Source organism: Prionailurus viverrinus, chromosome F1 (genome assembly GCF_022837055.1).
Source record: "Prionailurus viverrinus isolate Anna chromosome F1, UM_Priviv_1.0, whole genome shotgun sequence".
NCBI lineage: Eukaryota > Metazoa > Chordata > Mammalia > Carnivora > Felidae > Prionailurus > Prionailurus viverrinus.
This window is the reverse complement of record NC_062577.1, coordinates 11,257,324-11,278,697: the sequence shown is the minus strand read 5'-3', so window position 1 is coordinate 11,278,697 and position 21,374 is coordinate 11,257,324. Positions and strand designations below refer to the sequence as shown.

Here is a 21,374-nt window from a genome sequence, read left to right as displayed (position 1 = left end):
TCCTGTTTGGGTGCCTAAAATAAATCAAAGAATCATAGCTACACAAGAATTTTCTAAGAAAGTAATAATCGGGCCTGACAGGTGTACACTTTCAGCTAAAATGAAGTAACAGGGATCAGATTTACATTCCCCTACTGAAACAATTCAACTCAAAAACTGGACAAAACACATTTTTATATATACCATCCAGTATATATAGACGTGTATCTGTATATACACATATGCATATGTATAATTTTTATATGTAAGTAACACCAGAGCCTAAGATACTGCACATCAGGCAAGAAAGTACAGTGATCCCCAAAAGACAGAAAAAAGTGAATTGGGACCTACGGTTTCCTGAATTTAGTGCCTAGAGAGTTCCCAGGTCATGGCACTCAAGTGGAAGCTGGCAGACTGCCTGAGCGGAAAACTATGAAGCTGAGCTCAGGGTGCTAGGACAGAATATTTGAAAGAGAGTTATACAGAGAAAATGCTACAGACCTGAAGAGGATCCCCCTTGAATATTCAGCACAGTACCAGTGTGCAGATGTGTGTTAGGAAGTTACCAAAGCCAGGAAAGAACCTTCTTCTTTTTTTTTTTTTTTAATATTTATTTATTTTTGAAAGAGAGAGAACACATGGGGAAGGGACAGAGAGAGAGAGAGGGAGACAAGAGGGTCCAAGCTGGCTCTGCACTGACAGCAGAGAGCCCAAACTCAGGAACCACAAGATCATGACCTGAGCCTGTCAGAAGCTTAACCCATTGAGCCACCCAGCTGCCCCAGGAAAGAACCATTTTAATCAGAGGAACAGTACATGCTATTCACAAAGGGCGGGGAATAGTGTCTGTTCTCACCAGCCAGACTTAAAAAACAACAACAACGAAACTCTTAAATCACTGGGTATTGGATAGAGTATTAACAAACACCTCATCTCAGCAGTGGTTAAAAAAAAAAAGTACCCAAAGAAAAGTAAACACTGATCTGGAAATCTTAAAGCAACACTCAAAAGGATCAAACTGTTGTTCCCCAGTAACCAAGTCTGAAAGAAATTTAAAGAATGTATATAAAAAAGAAGGAAAATCCAACACCCAAAGAGAGTAAAATCTACACTGTTGCATGCAAATAAAAAAAAATTACACAAACAGACACGAAAAGATGAGCCACATTAAAGAATCAATCAATTGAAACCAACCCAGGTGACCCAGTGGCCATAAACCATTGTTAAACCAGTTTTTTAAAAGTATAACTGCATTCTATATATTCAACAAGAAGGTGACTACAAATAGAGACATGAAAGATATTTAAAAATCAAAATTTATAGAAATGAAAAACACACTGGATGGGACTAGCAGCATTTTAGGCATTTTGATAAAAAAAAAATAGTGAACTTGGAAGTCATCAGTAGATGAAAAGACAATGCGAAAAAAAGAACTTAAGAAAAAAAAGTATCAGTATGACTTGAGACGACTTCAAGCAGCCTAATCTTTGTGTAATAGCAGTCACTTAAGTAGGGTGAGAGAAAAAATAATGACCAAATGTTACAAATTTGATGAAAACTACAAACCCAGGTCCAAAGGGCTCAACAAATCCAAGCATAAAAAATATGAGGAAAATCACACCAAAAGCACATCATAATCAAATTGTTCAAAACTAAAAATAAAGAAGGGAGCCTGGCTGGCTCAGGCAATAAAATATACAACTCTTGATTTTAGGGTTGTGAGTTTGAGCCCCATGTTGGGTGTAGAGATTACTTAAAAATAAAAAAGTCTTTAAAAAAAATCTGTAACAATAAAGAGAAAATCTTTTTTTCCCAAATTTTATTTTTGAGAGAGAGAGAGAGAGCACAGGTGGGGAAGGGGAAAGAGAGAGACAGAGAGAGAGAGAGAGAGAGAGAGAGAGAGAAGAGACAGGAATCTGAAGCAGGCTCCAGGTTCTGAGCTGTCAGCACAAAGCCTGACACAGGGATCAAACCCACGATTATGACCTCAACAGAAATCAAGAGTCAGACACTTAACTGACTGAGCCACCCAGGCGCCCCCTAAGGAGAAAATTTTAAAAGCAACAAAAGAGGGGCACCTGGGTGGCTCAGTCAGTTGAGTGTCATCATGATCTCACAGGTTCGAGCCCTGCATCAGGCTCTGTCCTGACAGCTCAGAGCCTGGAGCCTGTTTCGGATTCCGGGTCTCCTTCTCTCTCTGCCCCTCCCCCCACTTGTCTCTGTCTCCCTGTCTCTCAAAAATAAATAAATGTAAAAAATAAAAAAAAATTTTTTTTTAAGCAACAAGAGAAACAAACATAAAAATAACAACAGCAGGGGCACCTGGGTCAGCTCAGGTTATGATCTCACAGTATGCGAGTTCGAGCGTCACACTGGGCTTTGTGCTGTCAGTGTAGAGTCCACCTCAGATCCTCTGTCTCCCTCTCTCTGCACCTCCCCTGTTGGAGATCTCCCTCTCTCAAAAATAAGTAAACATTAAAAAAAATTTTGTTAAGGATACTTAAAAAAACAACTCTTGTTGGAAATGATGCAAGTGAGAAATGTTGCAGCCTCATGCCTGAAAGTATTGAAAGAAAAAGACCCTGATGAACTTAGAATTCTCTACTGAATAAAAATATCTTTCAAAACTGAAGAACAAAAAAGGGGTTAGGGGCTTTCTCAGACACAAAAAACCTGAAAGAATTCATCACTAGCAGGACCTACACTACAAGAAATATTAAATATTAAAGTTCTTCAACTAGGAAAAAAAATGGCAACATCAGAATCTAGATCTACAGAAAAGAATGAACCACACCAGAAAGAGAACTAAAGGAATAATATATGAGATTTTTTTTATTATTTAAGTATCTTTATCCCAGGAATGCAAGGTTGGTTTAACAATCAAAAATCAATGCATTTCACCATAGATAAGCACACGATTATCTCAATATCAAAAGGCACATGACAAAGCCAATACCTATCCCTGATAACAATTCTAAGTAAACTAGGGCTCATCTTGATAAAGGGTATGTATGAAAACCAACAAAAAAATAAAGTCTATTAGTAAAATCCAAAAACCTATAGCAACATCATACTTAATGGTAAAAGACTGAATGCTTACTCCTGTCCTCCCAAAGATCAGGAATAAGGCAAAGATATCAATTCTCTCCTTCTGTCCAACACTGTACTAGAAGTTCTAGCCGTGCAATAAGAAGAAAAAGAAACAAAAGGAATTCAGAATGGGAGGGATGAAATAAAACTCTTGACTTTGCTGAACTGATCACATTTGCAGAAAATCTAACAGGTTCTAGAAAAAGCTATTAGAGGGGCGCCTGGGTGGCGCAGTCGGTTGAGCGTCCGACTTCATCCAGGTCACGATCTCATGGTCCGTGAGTTCGAGCCCCGCGTCAGGCTCTGGGCTGATGGCTCAGAGCCTGGAGCCTGTTTCCGATTCTGTGTCTCCTTCTCTCTCTGCCCCTCCCCCGTTCATGCTCTGTCTCTCTCTGTCCCAAAAATAAATAAACGTTGAAAAAAAAAATTTTTAGAAAAAGCTATTAGAACTAAAAAAGAGTCTACCAAGGTTGCACACAAGACACAAGATCAATATATAAAAATCTGTTGTAGGGCCCCCTGGTTGTCTCACAGGTTCGGGTTCCTGTGATCAAGTCCTCTGTGTTGACAGTGCGTAGCCTGGTTGGGATTCTTTCTCTACCTCTCTCTCTGCCCCCCCTCCCTCCTCGCACTCTGTCTCTGTCTCTCTCAAAAAAAATCAACATTAAAAAAAAATCTTTTTTTAAAAACATAAAATTACAAATCATCGAAGAAGACCTAGATACATGATGCTATGCCCTGTGCATGGATCAGAAGACCCAATATATATGAGATGCGATTCCTTGCCAAATTGATCTACAGATTCAAAGAAATCCCAAACAAAATCAAAGAAGGAATTTCAGGGGGAGAGAGTGGTAGAATTTGTCAAGCTGGTTCTAAAACTCATAAAGAAATAAACAGGACCTAGAATAATCAAAAGAGCTTTAAAAAGAAAGTTGGAAGACCAAGACATTGGTCACCTGATTTTAGTACTTATCAAACAGCCATGAACACAGTGTGGTATTGGCCTAAAAAAGACTGATCAATGAAACAGTACAGAGTGCAGAAATATAAATATACACAGGCATCTGATTTTTTACAAATGTGAAGAAAATGCAGTGGATAAAGTACAATATTCTCAACGAGTGGTGGTAGAGCAATTAGGTATACATAATATACAAAATATGAATTCTAATCCATACCTCCTACCATATACAAACAACTCAAAATGGACCATAGCAAAGAGTACAAACTGAAGTTAGAAGACATGAGCATTCTGGAGATCTAATGCACAGCATTATGGTTACAGTCAAAATGATACATTATATACACCAAAGTTGGTAAGAGAGAAGAATTTAAATGTTCTCTCTACACAAAAAAATAACTATGTGATGAAAAGAACATCAACTAATGTTACAGTAATAATCATCTGGCAGTACAGAAATGCATGAAATCAAGTCAACACACACACCTCAAACTTCTACAACGTGATATGTTAATTGTATCCCAATTTTTAAAAAGGGGGGCATAGACAAAATGTAAAAACTTAAAACAAGGGAGAAAGTCTTCGCAACCCTGGGTTAAAGAATTATTTGACAGCACATTAGAATCTGCTCTCAGGGGTCTTTGTGGTGACTGAAAGGATAGATGAATATGATCATTTCAGACAATAACAAATGCTACGAATGAAACCACACAGGATAATATGAGAAAGTAAGACACAGTGGAACTACTAGTTGATCGCCAAAGGCCTCCCTGAGGGAAACGCTTCTGACTTGGATCTAATGGGGAAGGAGCCTGCTTCAAGGATGAAGAAAAAGCAAATACAAAGGCCCTAAGGTCCTGACATGCTTATCATGTTTGAAAACATAAAAGCTGAGTAAGTAGAAACTAGTGAGAAAGAGAGTTGAAAGGGAAAGAGAAGTTTGCATGAGAAAGTCTATTAGAATTTTAAATGTTATCTTTAAAGTAATGTGAAACCATTTGATTCCGAACAGAGACGTATGTTTGGTTTTAAAAATATCCTGGCTACAATGTGGAGAATGGATTGTGGAGAGCCAAAGGGTACAAGGTGGAAACATCACAGACTGCAACAGCCTAGGCACAAGATGCAGCTGTGGCTAAAAATTGGAGACTAGATACATGAGGTCACACATAATATCAACACTAAAAGGAGTTTGGAAGAAGTTGATTCCAACCCCTGTGGATGACCTGGAGGGGCTGAAGACTTGAGTGGGGGAAGTAACTGCAGATGTGGTGGAAACAGCAAGAGAACTGAATGAGAAGTGCAGCCCGAAGATGGAACTAAATTGCTGCAATCTCCGCATCAAACTTAAATGGATGAGGAGTTGCTTCTTAGGGATGAGCAAAGAAAGTGTTTCTTGAGATGGATTCTACTCCTGGTGAAGATGCTGAAACGACAATAAAGGATTCAGAATATTACATAAACTTAGCTGATAAAACAGTGGCAGGGTTTGAGAAGACTGACTCTAATTTTTTTTAAGGTTATTTATTTATTTATTTTGGGAGAGAGAGAACATGATCCGGGGATGGGCAGACAGAGAGAGAATACCAATTCAATTGATGTGGCAAACTTCACTGCTGTCTTATTTTAAGAAACTGCAACAGCCCCCCAACCTTCAGCTACTACCACCCTCATCAGTCAGTAACATCAAGGCAAGATCCTCCATGAGCAAAAAGATTACGACTCACTGAAAGCTAAGATGATGGTTAGCATTTTTTTATCAATAAAGTAATTTTTCATTAAAGTATATACACTGTTTTTATAAAACATACTGCTATTGCACACTTAATAGACTACAATACAGTATAAACATAATTTTCACATGCACTGGGAAACCAAAAAATTTTTCATTTGATTTGCTTTATTGAGGTATTTACCTTATTACACTGGTCTGGAACTGAACCCACAATATCCCCAAGGTATGCAAGTATAGCCACAGTTGAGAACCACTGGGGGGATAAAACTAATTTTGATCTGGGATAAGTGGGTTCATGTCTGAGGGAGAGAGGCAGGAGAAGAAGTCAGAGTAGGCAGCAGAAGTCAGATTTTGCAGAGCCTAGTAGACTAGGATAGGACTATTGTCCAATTTAATCTAAATGTCATGAAGAGCCACTGGAGGAAAATTAATAAAAAATCTCAACTGCTGAGTAAACCCAGGGCTGCATTCAGCAGATCCACACCTTCAGTAACAGAACAATACAATTTACACAATCAGTAATTTATTTAAAAACCCTTGAAACAGTAAGCTCAACAGGTGCATTTCTTTTCAATCTGCCAGATTCTGACTTCAAAAACTGTATTGTCACAGTTACAAAGGAACTATAGCCTCTATAAAGGAACTATATAGTCTTTTTAGTTTTAAAAAAATTTTTGTTATTTGCATGCCATTAAGAATGTATTTTTTTAACATTACTGTCTTGCTTACGATGTACCTATAAAAGTGAATCATTAAGGCCTGTGGGTCAGTCAACACATCATCCTTGCAAGGGGCCAGGCTGATCTCTGTTATGGGTCCAATTTTAGTATATGTGCTGCCCAAGCGATCACTCAGGGTCAGTCTACGAAAACAAAGCCTATGAGGGGCGCCTGGGTGGCTCAGTCAGTTGAGCATCCAACTTCGGCTCATGCCATGATCTCGCAGTTCCTGAGTTCGAGTTCCGCATCGGGCTCTGTGCTGACAGCTCAGAGCCTGGAGCCTGCTTCGGATTCTGTGTCTCCCTCTCTCTCTTCCCCTCCACGGCTCACTTGCGCTCTTTCTCAATAATAAATAAATATTAAAAAAAAAAAGCCTATTGAATAATAGGCTCTTTAAGGGAAGAGAAAGTAATCTTATTTTTTTTAAGTTTTGTTTTTTTTTTAAGTTTTTTTTTTCAACGTTTATTTATTTTTGGGACAGAGAGAGACAGAGCATGAACGGGGGAGGGGCAGAGAGAGAGGGAGACACAGAATCAGAAACAGGCTCCAGGCTCTGAGCCATCAGCCCAGAGCCTGACGCGGGGCTCGAACTCCCGGACCGCGAGATCGTGACCTGGCTGAAGTCGGACGCCTAACCGACTGCGCCACCCAGGCGCCCCTAAGTTTATTTTTTTAGTTTGAGAGAGAGTGAGAGGGAGAGAAAATGCACGTGCCTGGGGAAGGGGCAGAAAGTGAGTGAGAGAAAGAATCCCAAGCAGGCCCTGCACCAAAGGAAAGTGCAGGGCTCAAACCCACGAATTGTGAGATCATGACCTGAGCCGGTACCAAGAGTTGGACACTTAGCCAACTGAGCCACCCAGGCACCCCAGTGATCATATTTCTAAATTCAAGGTTCTAGGACTCTGAGCAATGATGGTCAGAAACTAACATTTTTCACCAAAAGTAGATACACCAAAACATGTGCATTTACATTTTCAAGATTTAAACAATGAATATACATATCACCTTGTAAACAATTTTTTTTTTTTTTTTTTGCAAAAAAGTGTTAAGATGAAATAAGTGAAGAAGGAAAAAAAAGCTAGTATTTCAAAAGCAAATAGACTGTGGGGCACCTGGCTGTTTCAGTCAGTAGAGCATGCTACTTTTTCAAAAAATTATTTTAATTTTATTTTTTAAAGTTTACTTATGAGAGAGAGAGCAAGGGTGCTCAAGTGAAGGAGGGGCAGAGAGAGGGAGACAGATTCTCAAGCAGGCTACATGGTCAGCACAGAGCCCTACACAGGACTTGAAACTTTGAGCCATGAGATCATGATCTGAGCCAAAATCAAGAGTTAGACAATCAACTGAGCCATCCAGGTACCCTTTTTTTTAATGTGAGACAGAGACAGAGACAGAGACAGAGAGAGAGAGAGAGAGAGAGAGACAGAGAGAGACAGAGAGAGAGAATGAATTCCAAGAACGCTCCACACACAGCATGAGCCCTACGAAGGGAGTCGGGGCTGATCCCACCACCCTGGGATCAAGACCTGAAAGCCAAGGAAAGCCACCCAGGCACCCCAGAGTGTGCAGTTCTTGATATTGGGGTCATGAGTTCAAGCCTCATGCTGAGCATGGAGCCTACAAATATACATATATAATAAAAGCAAACAGACTGCTTCCAAATGGTCTAAGGGAAATTTGGAAGGCAGTAGTTTATCACAATATAAACACCAACCTTTCAAAATGAAAGGATGACACTCAACACTGGTAACAAAAAGATGGTTTTTATGAAGGACAACCATCATAGGTTGAAAATTATTTGAAAAAAAATCTGCAAAAGGTTTCCACATCAAGGCAAGATTAGCTATGATCCCTTAGATTCCTTCAGTCTCAGAAAGTGTAAGATTCTAAGGCTACTCACCATTACATAAGGATTTACAAGTATTCAATACAAAAAAACATTATTTTTAGTGACATTTAAAATCTAGCATATTTCAGTGGCGCCTGGGTGGCTCAACGGGTTAAGGGTCCAACTTTGGCTCAAGTCATGATCTCATGGTTTGTGAGTTCGAGCCCTGCATCAGGTTCTCTGTCAGCACAGAGTCTGCTTCAGATCCTCTGTCCCCTTCTCTCTCTGCCCTGACCCCCCATCTCAAAATAAATAAATAACGATTTTTAAAAATCTAGTATACTCGAAAAAACCCATACTTTCACAAATTGCCAATTTGTTAAATTCAACTAAATGCCAATCATCTTTCTGACCACCATGGGCTTCTAAGTATCCAAGCTCTGTTTACCTCTCTTTCCTCATTAATCTTACGGTGAGAATTTAGTTCCTCTGGAAAATGAAGTACAATGTCCCATTGATTTAAATAGTTAACATTAAAAAGAACCTGCAGCCACTTCCAAATAAGCATACTATATACACACAGCATATGTTTTATTAAAAAAATAAAGGAAGAATCTCTACTAATAAGTAATAGGTATCACATACAAATATAAAAAGTAAAAAGATTCTATATAAACCAATTTCTTTGGTCTCTATGACTGACAGTTTTGTCTCTCTTTTTCCTATTTCCCTACATAAATGGTAACACGCTTTTGCCATCTCTCTTTACCAGCTCTCTCTATGAGCTTTCCCGCTGGCCATCTCATCTACTGTTCACTGCTTCGGTAAGGATAATTACCAAACTCTCCTTCAAACTACAATCTTTAGCGGGTGGATGGAGCGTGGCAACTCTTGATCTTGGGCTTCTAAGTTTGATCACCACAGTGGGTGTAGAGATTACTTAAAAATTACAAAACAGGGGCACCTGGGTGGCTCAGTTGTTTGGGCGACCGACTTCGGCCCAGGTCATGATCTCACGGTTCATGAGTTCGAGCCCCGCGTCAGGCTCTGTGCTGACAGCGCAGAGCCTGGAGCCTGCTTCCGATTCTGTGTCTCCCTCTCTCTGCACCTTCCCTGCTCGTGCTCAGTCTCTCTCTGTCTCTCAAAAAATAAATGTTAAAAAAAATTATTTTTAAAAATTACAAAACAAACTACAATCTGCACGCACACATTTTTAATTGTAGAACAAATGTCTTTACTTAAGTTTCTTGACAGAACTACAACTCAAAATGCTTGATTCCCCTGTTCACTAATACAAATATTTACCCAGCGCCTACTGTACTACTATTAGGCACTACTAGGAACAAATGAAAAAGGCATGGTGTCCTCATCAACTGAGTGGAGATAACAGGAAACGTAAGAGGGTTGGAAAAGGCTTCCAAAGAACTGGGAGCGAAGACAGACAACCAGGCAAACGATGCAGTGACAATCAGTGCTGACACCCCAGGAGAAGCTGGCAACTGGGGCTATAGAATGGTCTTCCCAAGCCTGAGCAGCTTGAAGACTCTCATTATTAATGTCCAGCAGCACATCCAGGAGTGGGAAGTGGAGGGAAACACACAGCAGCTGGAACGAAAAGGAACTAGAGCTCTGCCAGACACGTGTAAAGAAAAACAAGGGAGAGGAAGACACTGCCAGGAAAATGGTCAGAGTAACATTTCACGGAAGTCTAAGCCAGAGAGTGAAGTAGAAGGTGGAAGACGATAAGGAGGAAAGCAGAAGGAAATGCCAATTTTAACGACTGATTAAAAGCCCCCCAAATAGTAATTATTAAATGCTTACTGAATCAAGCTTACAAGCATTGCTTTGTTCATTTAATAAAAACAAGAGGAGAAAATGTACTACCTGAGTGAGAAAGCATTAAGAGCTTCTGATTGGAATTTAAGGCTTCAGGTGATGACAGGATTTAGAACAGCAAATAACCAGGGAATAGGAATGAAGGAATACAGAATTCTTCATGCTACTTTTACAACTTTTCTGTGAGATTAAAATTATTCCAAAAGAAAAAAGGGAAAACAAAAAAAGCTCGTCTGCTCTCCCAAATACGTTCTTCTCCCCAACTTCACATAACCACTTTCCCTGACCTCTAGATTTAAAGCCTTGAGTAATCGGGGCACCTGGGTGGCTCAGCTGGTTAAGCATCTGACTTCAGCTCAGATCATGATCTCGAAGTTCGTGAATTCGAGCTCCAAGTTGAGCTCTATGCTAACAGCTTGGAGCCTGGAGCCTGCTTCAATTCCTCTGTCTCTCTGCCCCTCCCCCTCACGCTCTGTCAGTCTGTCTCAAAAATAAATAAACATTAAAAAAAAAAAACCTGAGTAATCTTTCATATTTACATCTCCCACTTCTAACACGAAGAGGGATGTTAAGTTCTAGATGTTCTAATGTAGTAATGTCTCTTGAAGCTTTTTTTTTTTTAATCTGAGCTCTAGAGATGTAAAAACACGAAATTGGGAATAAGAGCTCAGAGCTCAAGTTACCAAAATTTATCAGTGAAGAAACAACTTTAAACAAGTAAAAATAACCTACCCAAAACTCCTAGATGGGGAGAGATAGGGCCAAGATTAAGTCGAAGCTTGATGCCAAAAGCCAATGCCCAAGATAACCTCACCACGTGAGAATCATAATTCAATTTTCATTATAACAGATAAACATCAAACCTTTAAAATGTAATGATAAATGTTATTTTAGGCTAAGAGATTCTAAAGACTCAAATTTTTATTTCCAAATTTACTCCATTACAGTACAGAATAAAATATCAAGGATAAAAAATTATAGTAACAAAATACAGTAATAACTATCAACAAACACATTCCATCTGTTGTGAAAATGTCATTTTGAAGTATAATAACATAACGTAAAAAGTCTAAGAATCAGTGTGCAAAAGATCGTAAATAAGGGGGGGGGCACTCTGTACAGAATTGTTTCCCCTCTCAGAATTCTTACATTGAAGCCCTGACTCCCAACTTGACAGATGGTATGTGGAGATACAGGGCCTGTGGGAGATAATCAGGGTTAGCGGAGGTGATGAGGGTGGGGCCTCATAACGGAATTAAGCTCTTCCAGGAGGAGACACCAAGGCACTCTCCCAGCCACATGGAGACACACAGCTAGAAGGCGGCTGTGTGCGGGGCAGGAAGGGAGACCTCGTCAGAGCCTGATTATGCTTGGTCTTCAGCCTCCAGAACTGTGATAAATTCCTGTTAAGCCATCTAGTCTATGGTATTTTCTCATGGCAGCTGCAGCTGACAAAGACGGGATGTATTAACTCCAGAAGACAGCATTCTGTCTATAAAATTTTAAACTGAATTTTCCACTTAAAATAAAAGGGTCCTGCTCTGGGTAAGAAGTTGAACTAGTCAACTTCTAAGTTCATTTCCATCTCCAATTGTTATAACCACTTAGTGATCCTAAAGTTAGAGTGACATCAAATATTTTTAAGATCACATTTGCAGCTATCATAGAAAAGCTAAGAATACTACCATATGTTGAGTGCCTCTACTACAAATAGCACTACAGCATTAAAAATTGTCATTTTTAAAAACAAAGTGTAATATAAATAAATCTGTTGGGAGTTCTAATCAGAATGGTAGAAGGGCTCAGGCTGTTCTTAGAAACTGAAACACGTGAATTAAGTTTCTAGGGCAGAATGCCCTAAGAATTAGAAAAGATACGCAGCTATTGAATCTTCTGTACCACAAATTACTGTTCTAGCAAAGTTATAAATCTGCACATCTACCATTTACTCAATGAAGTGATTCCCAGATCACTCTTTCTGACAACTTATAATATTTTTAAAGTGCTCATATCACACAACTACTTCTCTTAAAACTGACTTGGTTAAAAAACAAAACTGATTTGGTTTAAATCCCAACTCTAACATTTGGTAGCTAGGTGTTTTCATAGCATAACTGTGGCATATGCATATTATTGGATAAGCATTTCCCTAGTCATTAAATATAATTCTGAACTTTATTTCCTCATCTGTGGGCTATATCCTCTATAGTCTACTGTGAGATTTAATTAACAAAGTACGTATAAAGCTCTGAAAATGGTGTCTGGCACTTAATAAATGGGTAACAGTGTTTTCAAAACTTACACATTACAAATAAAAACCAAAGCATAAAACCTTCTTAATTAACTTTTTTGCAAGCAAGTCTGTTGGATGTTATAGGATAAAAAGAGACGCATTCTCTTAAAGATGTTCATTTGACATCATGAACTATCCTAAACTTCAACGAAATGGCACCATAAGGGTTGAAATTTCAAGTTTAAATTTGTAAGTGTAGAGAACCAGTTAGCACCCCTCCCTGCCAAGCGCTGGCTCCACTCCTCCACCATTAAAACGTGTATCTTGAGACATGGAAGCCTACGCATCTTTCTCCTACTAACTTTATTCTTCCCATGTTTCCAATCTGTCATAAATATAACTACACAATAAAAAAATTTTCTGGTCAGGAAACCAAGCAATCAGCACTTGTAGGCTATTACTGACTTTTCTGTTCTGTTCCTCTTCTTCTCTTTCTCCGTTCCTTCCTCTCTCTCTCTCTTCCTTTCTTTAAAATCTCTACACCTATCGTGGGGCTCCAATTCACAACCCCATGTATTAAGAGTCACATGCTCTTCCAACTGAGGCAGCTGGAGGTGCCTAATTTTTAATCCTTATTCAACAGCTCTTTCTTCAGCAGGAGAGATACTTTCTCTCCCCCCAATATCCAAAGAGTCCAAAGACTCTGGATCTAGGGTTGGGAAATATTTCATCTTTCTACATTCTGTATCCTAATTCTTGATGCAAGCTACATGGCTCCACACATATTAAAACTCACAGAGTGGTACACCAAAAGATCCAATTTTTATCTGAATTTCAAAAACTCATACAACAATATAACCAATCTCTACTCTGTCAAAAGCCTCATTTCAATAACACCTCTTTCCTTTAAAAACAAAATTTCTCAGGGCACTTGGGTGGCTCAGTCGGTTAAGCGTCTGACTTCTGCTCAGGTCATGATCTCAAGGTTCATGAGTTCAAGCCTTGTGTCGGGCTCTGCACTGACAGCTCAGAGCCTGGAGCCTGTTTCTGATTCTGTGTCTCCCTCTCTCTCTGTCCTTCTCCTACTCGTGCTCATGCTTGGTATGTATGTATGTATGTATGTATGTATGTATGTATGTATGAATGAATGAATGAATAAAGCAAACATTAATAAAATTTTAAAATTTTAAAGTAAATGGACTCTTTCATCTTCCTAACCTTCAGAAGTTGATTTTATACCTCCTACATTGTGGCTTCTTCAGTTAAAATCCACATATATAGTCTGTTTCCCAGTTACTGGAAACATTTAATAAGCTACAATACTCACCTTTAAAATACACTGGATAAAGTGGACGAGTACTTGCCCAACTACTTAACCCATCTTAAAAAGTTCTAAGCTTTTTGTTCCTTGGTGACCATTTCTCCAGTCTCCCGATTGTTTTTTATTCTGTTCTAAATGTATCCTGAATAGATCTCCCCAGGACCTTTTCAGAGCATCCACTGGCCTCCACAGGGCCTTTGTGCAAATAGAAAAACATATGCTTCTGGGGAGAAACAGGAACTCCTCTGGGTGAGGTGGTGATGCACGGGGAGAGAGGGGAGGAGTGAAAGCACGATTACCCCTGGGAGGCCTAGCCAGAGCACAGGACTCTGAAAGCAGAGCCTGGAGCAGATTTCAGTCCTTGTTGTCTCCTTCAGCCCAGCACATTTGTGCAGTGCACAAACGGCACAACCACACAAAGCAGCCCTACACTTTCAGATCATTCACTAGGAAAGAGGGAAGAAAGATCAATTATTAACTTCTCTAGCCACCCATTCTCCAGCTACATATGCATCCATCCCTTACCTTGCACACTCAAATATTTGGAGGGGATCTCTCAACATCAGAAAGCCTATCCTCCCTTTACCTTTTTTAACTTTCTATTTTTCATGGTTCTCTTTTCTGTTTAAGTATGGTGAATGCTCATGTAATATCAAAGAATATTAAATTCAAAAGACACATGGAAACACATTTAATGTGATCTTTGCAACAATCCTCTGAGATAGGTGAAATGGCGATTTTCTTTATTTCATAGATGAATATACAGGTTTCCCCTGCTATGAGAGAGCAAAGCTTTCCTCTGAAACCTTGCGTAAGCTGAAATGGCTACAGCAAAGAAACAATTACCATTAACTCATATGGAAAAATTTTTGTAGCATTCCCAGACCCAACAAATAACCTCTCTTAGGCTTTTCTGATCCCTTAGGAGCCATCCTGCTAACAAATTCACACACACACACACAAAAATAAAGTACAGACGTTGACAAACACAGTTCAAAGCCATGTCCCGATGCTACGTAGTTCCCGAAGGACATTGGTGGCATCACTCTCACTGCCTCTATAATGGCTCACCACTGAATGCTATTGTCACTTTTTGCTTTCTGTAAAAGTGAAAATCTTCTTCAGAATTCTTACAGGGTGCCTGGGTGGCCCAGTTGGTTAAACGTCCAACCTCGGCTCAGGTCATGATCTCACAGCTCATAGTGAGTTTGAGCCCCGCGACGGGCTCTGTGCTGACAGCTCAGAGCCTGGAGCGTGCTTTAGATTCTGTGTCCCCCTCTCTCTCTAACCCCGCCCCCCCCCCCGCTTCTGCTCTGTCTCTCTCAAAAATAAAAAAAGTAAAAAAAAAAAGTTCTTCCGGTTAGCAAAAGCGGGTACTAATGTATGTCTTTCATAAAAGCAAAGTGGGATAGTACAAACCTCCAAAAAGCGGGGAATACCTGTACCTAAAATTTGAAGAAGCCATGTTACTTGCCTCTCAAGTTAACAGCAGGCACAAAGGACAAAACGTAGGTGACAAAAGGACTAAAACTAGGTGTTTTAACTCACAGTACGGAGCTCATATTGCGCATTCAAGTCACCTAAAAATCAAGAAGTCTCACTACTTATTCCTCCCTGCTTAACCTTTCACCCTCATTACTCGATCTAAATTCTTTTAGGGTCACCAAAGATCTCTCAGCCAAATCCAAAGGCCACTTATATTTTTCTGAACTCTGCTCCATTTGGCTGTAATAATCCCCTTTTTTAGATTATTCTAAATCCACCCTGATTTCTGTGGTGACTTCCTCACTTATTCATTCTTGCCTTCCTTCTCTTCCCACAGATTGTCTTCGGTATCTTGCTACATTTCAGTCTTAAGCAAATACCTCCACTTTGCAGTTTATAATGGAAATGGTTGCCCCAAGTACATGGTCAAGGCTCTAATTTAGATCTCTTCTCCTGTAATGCTGCCATTCCCTGTGATGAATCCATTCCATCCTAGACTTTCATCACTTCTCGCTTTCATTACTTCTAACTGTTGCCTAATCCTATCCAGCATTCATTTCTTGTTTTTCTTTCTTTTTTTTTTTTTTTTAATATTTTTAAGTATTCTCTACACCCAACATGGAGCTCAAACTCACAACCCCGATCAAGAACTGCAAGCTCTACCAACTGAGCCAGCCAGGCTCAGTTTTGTGGTTATGTCCTGAACAGTGGAATACAAGACTACTAATGGTGTATTAGATGATTTTAAATGGTCCGTAGAGGAATATTTAAAATTATGTTTATTTGGGGGCACCCGGGTGGCTCAGTCAGTTAAGCATCCGCCTCTTGATTTCAGCTCACGTCATGATCTCACAGTTCATAAAATCAACCCCTGAGGTGGGCTCCGTGCTCAATGTGGGGCCTGCTTGGGGTTCTCTCTCACCACCCCTCCCCTGCTCCCCACTTGTTCTCGCTCTCAAAATAAATAAATAAACATTAAAAATAAACAAAAATCAACTTTAAAAAATGTTTATTTTGAAACATGTTGAAGGGGGGAAAAAAACTAACACCAAGTAATCATGTATATTCTTTTAAATTCACTTACTTAGGGGTGCCTGGCGGCTCAGCTGGATGAGCGTCCAACTTCGGCTCAGGTCATGATCTCAGTTTGTGAGTCCAAGCCCCACATTGGGCTCTCTGCTGTCAGCACAGAGCCTGCTTGGGATCCTGTCCCCCTCTCGTTCAGCCCCTCCCCTGCTCACTCTCTGTTTCTCTCAAAATAAGTGCACTTAAAAAAATAAATTCACTTATTTAAAAGACAGTAACTTGAATTAAAGAAAATATTAAAACAGAAGGTTTGAAGATCTTAAAAGACATGAATGTCTTAAGGTTGGGAAATACTGGCCACTGGGAAATCCATGTTGTATGGAAGTTACACACTTAGGCTCTGGGCCAATGATTCGAATCCCATATACTAAGTAACTTTGAAAGAATTACTTAAACCTCTTTAAATCCCAGTTTACTAGGACTGGGTTACTAGGTCCCAGTTACTAGGATAGTAACAAGGACAAAATAATCTACCTCCTAGGCTTACTGTATAGATCGAAAAAGATAATCTACAAAATTACCTTAGCTCAGTGCTTAGCATGGAAAGTGCTCAACAAATATCAGTAATTGCAATTATTCTTTTAATTTCTTTTTTAATATTTGGTTTTTTTTTAGAGAGACAGAGTGCAAGTGGAGGAGGAGCAAAGAGAGAGGTAGACACAGAATCTGAAGCAGGCTCCATCCAGGCTCTGGGCTGTCTGCACAGGGCCCAACATGGGGCTCAAACTCACGAACAGTGAGATCATGACCTGAGCTGAAGTTGGACGCTCAATCGACTTAACCACCCATGCGCCCCAGTAATTGCAATTATTCTTGATCTCTCTTGGCCATCATGCCTTCACTTGTAATCAACTAGGCACCTGATCTATATTATAGAAATGTTCATATATGGATTTTCTGCCCCAAATTTCCCTTTTCTGCTTGTATGTCTTTATTTTTATCTTCTGGTATAAATCCAAAGATCACACGTCAACTTTTAACATTAATCCTTAAAACCATGAGCATCTTGGCAGTAGGAACCAAAAGCCATATTCCTCTGACTCACTATGCCTTACAAAATTAAAAGAATCTTTAACGTTTGTTGAATAAATCTAAATTTTAGAAAGGAAAATCGGATGCAAACAAATCTCACAACGCACAGTACATAAACATAAGCTATGTGAAAGCATCTTATGCTATTCTAATGGAGAGGTGGGCGGGGTGGGGGGAGGGAATGACAGGGTACTATTTTGCTCTACTAAGATATCTGTCAGTTGAATCTTAGTTGGTGGGTCTAGTCTTCTATTTTCTAATCTCATTCACTCAATAATAAAACCTAGGTATATGCCAACCACCATACAAGGTGTGGAAGATATGGAAACAGTCTAGTAAAGCAAAACACACTAATATTGGAACACAGGTAAAAAGAAAATTACTACATAATATGCTATGTAAATAATACCCAAGTGGTTTTTTTTTTATACTAGATGTGCCCCACAAATGTTAACTACATCCCATCCTCCCTTAAGGCAGAGCACCTAGGGGTGAGAACATTACATCACATTGACAGTAATAATTTTATTGCTATCTTGTGTTGACTCTACGTATACTAACCATATAAAAGTTTTTGTCTGCCAACTAGACAACTGTTGAAATTCAGTAATTGTTTGATCTGATTTGCCGGCAAACATGTACACACACAGGCCCTAAAACATGACTGGCATTCTGTTAATCTAGAGCAAAATGACGACTAATGTAACTGGTGAAAAGATCAGTTTATATTTAACCTTTCTGGGACTGGGAAAAAACACTACAGAAAATACACTGAAGTGACCCTCTCGAGAATATTTTCACCCACAAAGATGTCCTGACTGACGCATCAAAGGCTTTATTGAGAAATTTAAAATGTTATGACTCAGAAAACTAACATTAATTCTCAAGTTTCTAAACAACAGTTAACAGTTAACATAGACGGAGATAAGCTATCATTGCGTTACCCTATTCAGAAACTGATTCTCACTTTGCTGAAAGTGTATTAGTCATAACTCAGTGAGACACAACTTCTGGATCTCCTTCACTGTAAGAACAGGATTTGTACCAATTTGTGTAACATTTTATCAATCATCAATCCTTGTCTTACACAAATTTGGCATAAACAGCATCTGAAACAGAAGTTACTCAACTGGCTTACAAATTGAAGTGGGGGGGGGGGGCAAGAGGAAACCACTTGGAGGGAGAGGGGGATATAATATAATCTTCAAAGCCATTTTACCAATACGGGTGGTGGGGTGGCATTAAGGGTAAGGGAGGGAATGAGTCAGAACTTCTGTATTTTCAGCTGTGCTCAACATACTGAACCCAGGGTTACTGACTGCAGAGCATGAAGAAATCTTTAAGAACAAAATCTAGCACGTAAGTGTAAAAAGAAAGAAAAACTATTTAAATACGCAAAGAATATATACTCCATTCTAAGAATATACAGATTACTTACTGTTTATGCCAATATTCTGCCAGTCTACTATTAGTTGGCCTTTTACTGTATCCTGAGCACAGTAACAAGCCCTTTACACACATGATCTTTGTTAATCCTGCAGCAAACCTTAGAGGGAAGTACTGTTATCATCACCTCCATTTTACAGATGAGGAAATATTCTACCAACAGTATAGGCCAGATCTCAAAATTTTAAGATTATGTCATACTACCTAGTCAAGGGTTTTAACCAACTGGCCTTTACTAGAAAAGGGGAGAAAAATTAGCTTCTAGCCCATCCCCAAAGTAGTTACAACCATTTTTTTTAACCTTGCAACACTTTCACCATTGTGTGCAACAATGTTTCTATACTGAAATCAAGCAAAAGAAAAAACTAGGTTAACAATGCTACATCTTCAGTTACCACAGTTCCTAAAATTACAAGAAACAGGGAGGCAGTTTGATGGCTTTACAGCATCCCCTTTCGATTTAGACAGTCTGGGTTTGAATCTCTACCGCAACACGGTAACTGCCTGTGACCTTGGTCACATTAATATCTCTGATTTTATCTCATCTGTAAAATGGGGATGATAATAAGAGCACCTCCCTCAAGTACCGGCTGTAAGATGAGAAAAGATAATGTATGTAAAGAGCTCGTTACTGTGCTCAGTACACAGTAAAAGGTCAACTAATGGTGGAGGGAAAACAGCCACATATGTAAGCTCACCAAACCAAAATATACAAGTAAAAAGCCTGCATTCTGACAAGCCCACTATAAAAAAACAAATTACTATTTGACCACACGCCAAAGGCAAAATTCAAAGTCAATCCATTCCTAATTTTCCTAGAGGATCAATGCATTTGAGGTGGGCCAGAAACGATGCTGCAGTGCATCTGACACACACCTAAAAATGGCTCCAGTCGGAGTAGCATCTTAATCACCACCAGAGGAGGTTAAATCTACTTTTTAACAAATGCTGGAGTTAGGCTCGGTGGGCGCTTAGGTATCACGCCATCGTGGTTATTTGCAGGAGGAAGCTATCAAGCACTGGATCAAGAATCCTGATTTTTCTGGTGCATTCCAAAGGAAAACCTTCCAGCACAAGCCGCCTACCGTACAATTCCAAGGACCCTAGCGAGGTATGAATCTACGAGCCTAGGCTGAAGATCAGCCAATGCAGAAATCCGGGCGGCTTCGGGAGCCAGCAAACATCAGGCATGTTGGAAATCTCAAACAGATCTCAAATCAAGTCAAAACAAATATGCATCCCTTTAAAGGAACTAGACGCATTCCTCTCGGGCAAAGGAACAATTTATCAGCGTTCCCATTGGTCCCCATGCCCTTTTCTGCAAGTCCTGAAGTGGGGCCTTTACCGTAACACCAGTAACATTAACGCTATCTCAAAGCGAGAGAGCTGCAGAGTGGGATTCACTACGCAGCTCAGGGGATGGCGAGGCCTGGGGAACGAAATGACTACCAAATCGTCGTCTGGAGTTGGGGCTGCACGTCCCTAGCGGAAGTAGGGTTGGTCCAGGTTCCCCCAAGCGCCTCTCACCGAGTCAGGTCTTTAGCCCGGTCTCTCTCACACAGTGCTCGCTGCAAATTCCACCCTAACTACACACGGAAAAGAAGTAGGCAGTAAAGGCCCCAGATGAGCCCTTGAGCCGTTTGGGGGACGCTTCCCACACAGGAGGAAAAAAGCCATTATCCCAAGGACGGGAACCCCCTTCGTCTGGCCGGCTACGCGAGTAATCCCCCCGCGGGGCCTGAGCGGGGACCGGGTGGGAGAGAGACCGACGGCTCCGGAACTCCCGCTGCAGACCACATGGGGCGGGTCTGACTCCGGTTTCCCGCTCCGCGACCAGGAGGCCGAGACTTCCCCCAGACACAGACATGATGAGAACCAAAGAGAAAGCGGGGGATGGCTCGACCCCAGGCCGTCTCCCAGCGGCTCGCCAGTCTCTGCCCGCCAGGGCCGGGGTGCGCTCCCACGCCCCAGGCGGCCCCCCGCCAGCCCACCCCGATGGGGCCCGCTTTGATCACAGCTCCTACGCCCTCGCTTTCCTTACCGGCCAGGGCGAGTGTCAAGCGGAGTGTGTCTGCGCACTTCGAGAGTCTCTGCCGCGCTCTGATCGAGGGAAGGGGGAGGGGAGGCGAGGGGTGGGGGGGGATGGAAGGACCACCCGACCGGGGAAGCCGAAGCTGCGGATGGACAAACCGCCAAAGCACTTTCGCTGCTTCCCGAGAGGGAGAGAGCGAGCGAGAAAAAGAAGCAAGATGGCGGCTAGCCAGCCCCTACGTACTACGTCATGCCGCGGCGTACGTAAGGCAAATCTCCGCAAGACCGCCCTCCGGCGCAGAGACGGCCCGATCACGTGAGGCCTCCGTGGCGGCCCAACCCCGGCGGAAGGCGACGGCGCCTCCTGCTGGAAGGAGGGAGTTCCTGCAATCGGGGTTCCCGCCGCGGGGTAAGGATTTGCAGGAGCTCTCTCCAGGAATTCTGGAAGGGGCCACGATTGTACACTGATAGGCCTCAGGGAAGGCAGCACTCTTGTAAGTGGTGGATGGGTGTGTGAATTGGTTCAACCGACAGTCTGGCGCTACGTATCAACAGTACATTATGCATAATCTTTAACCTTGGTGTT

The 21,374-nt window shown here is 40.9% G+C and overlaps 1 protein-coding gene across 4 annotated transcripts in view; it reads right to left on the bottom strand.

Moving 5' to 3' along the window:
- Nucleotides 1–21,020, bottom strand: part of PRRC2C (proline rich coiled-coil 2C) — a 97,632-nt gene extending 76,612 nt beyond the window's left edge. For all 4 annotated transcript variants that reach the window (XM_047840230.1, XM_047840232.1, XM_047840231.1 and 1 more), the window contains exon 1: nt 20,799–21,020. The gene's annotated coding sequence lies outside the window, so the exon portion shown is untranslated. The remainder of the gene's footprint in view (nt 1–20,798) is intronic.
- Between the last annotated feature and the right edge of the window lie 354 nt (nt 21,021–21,374).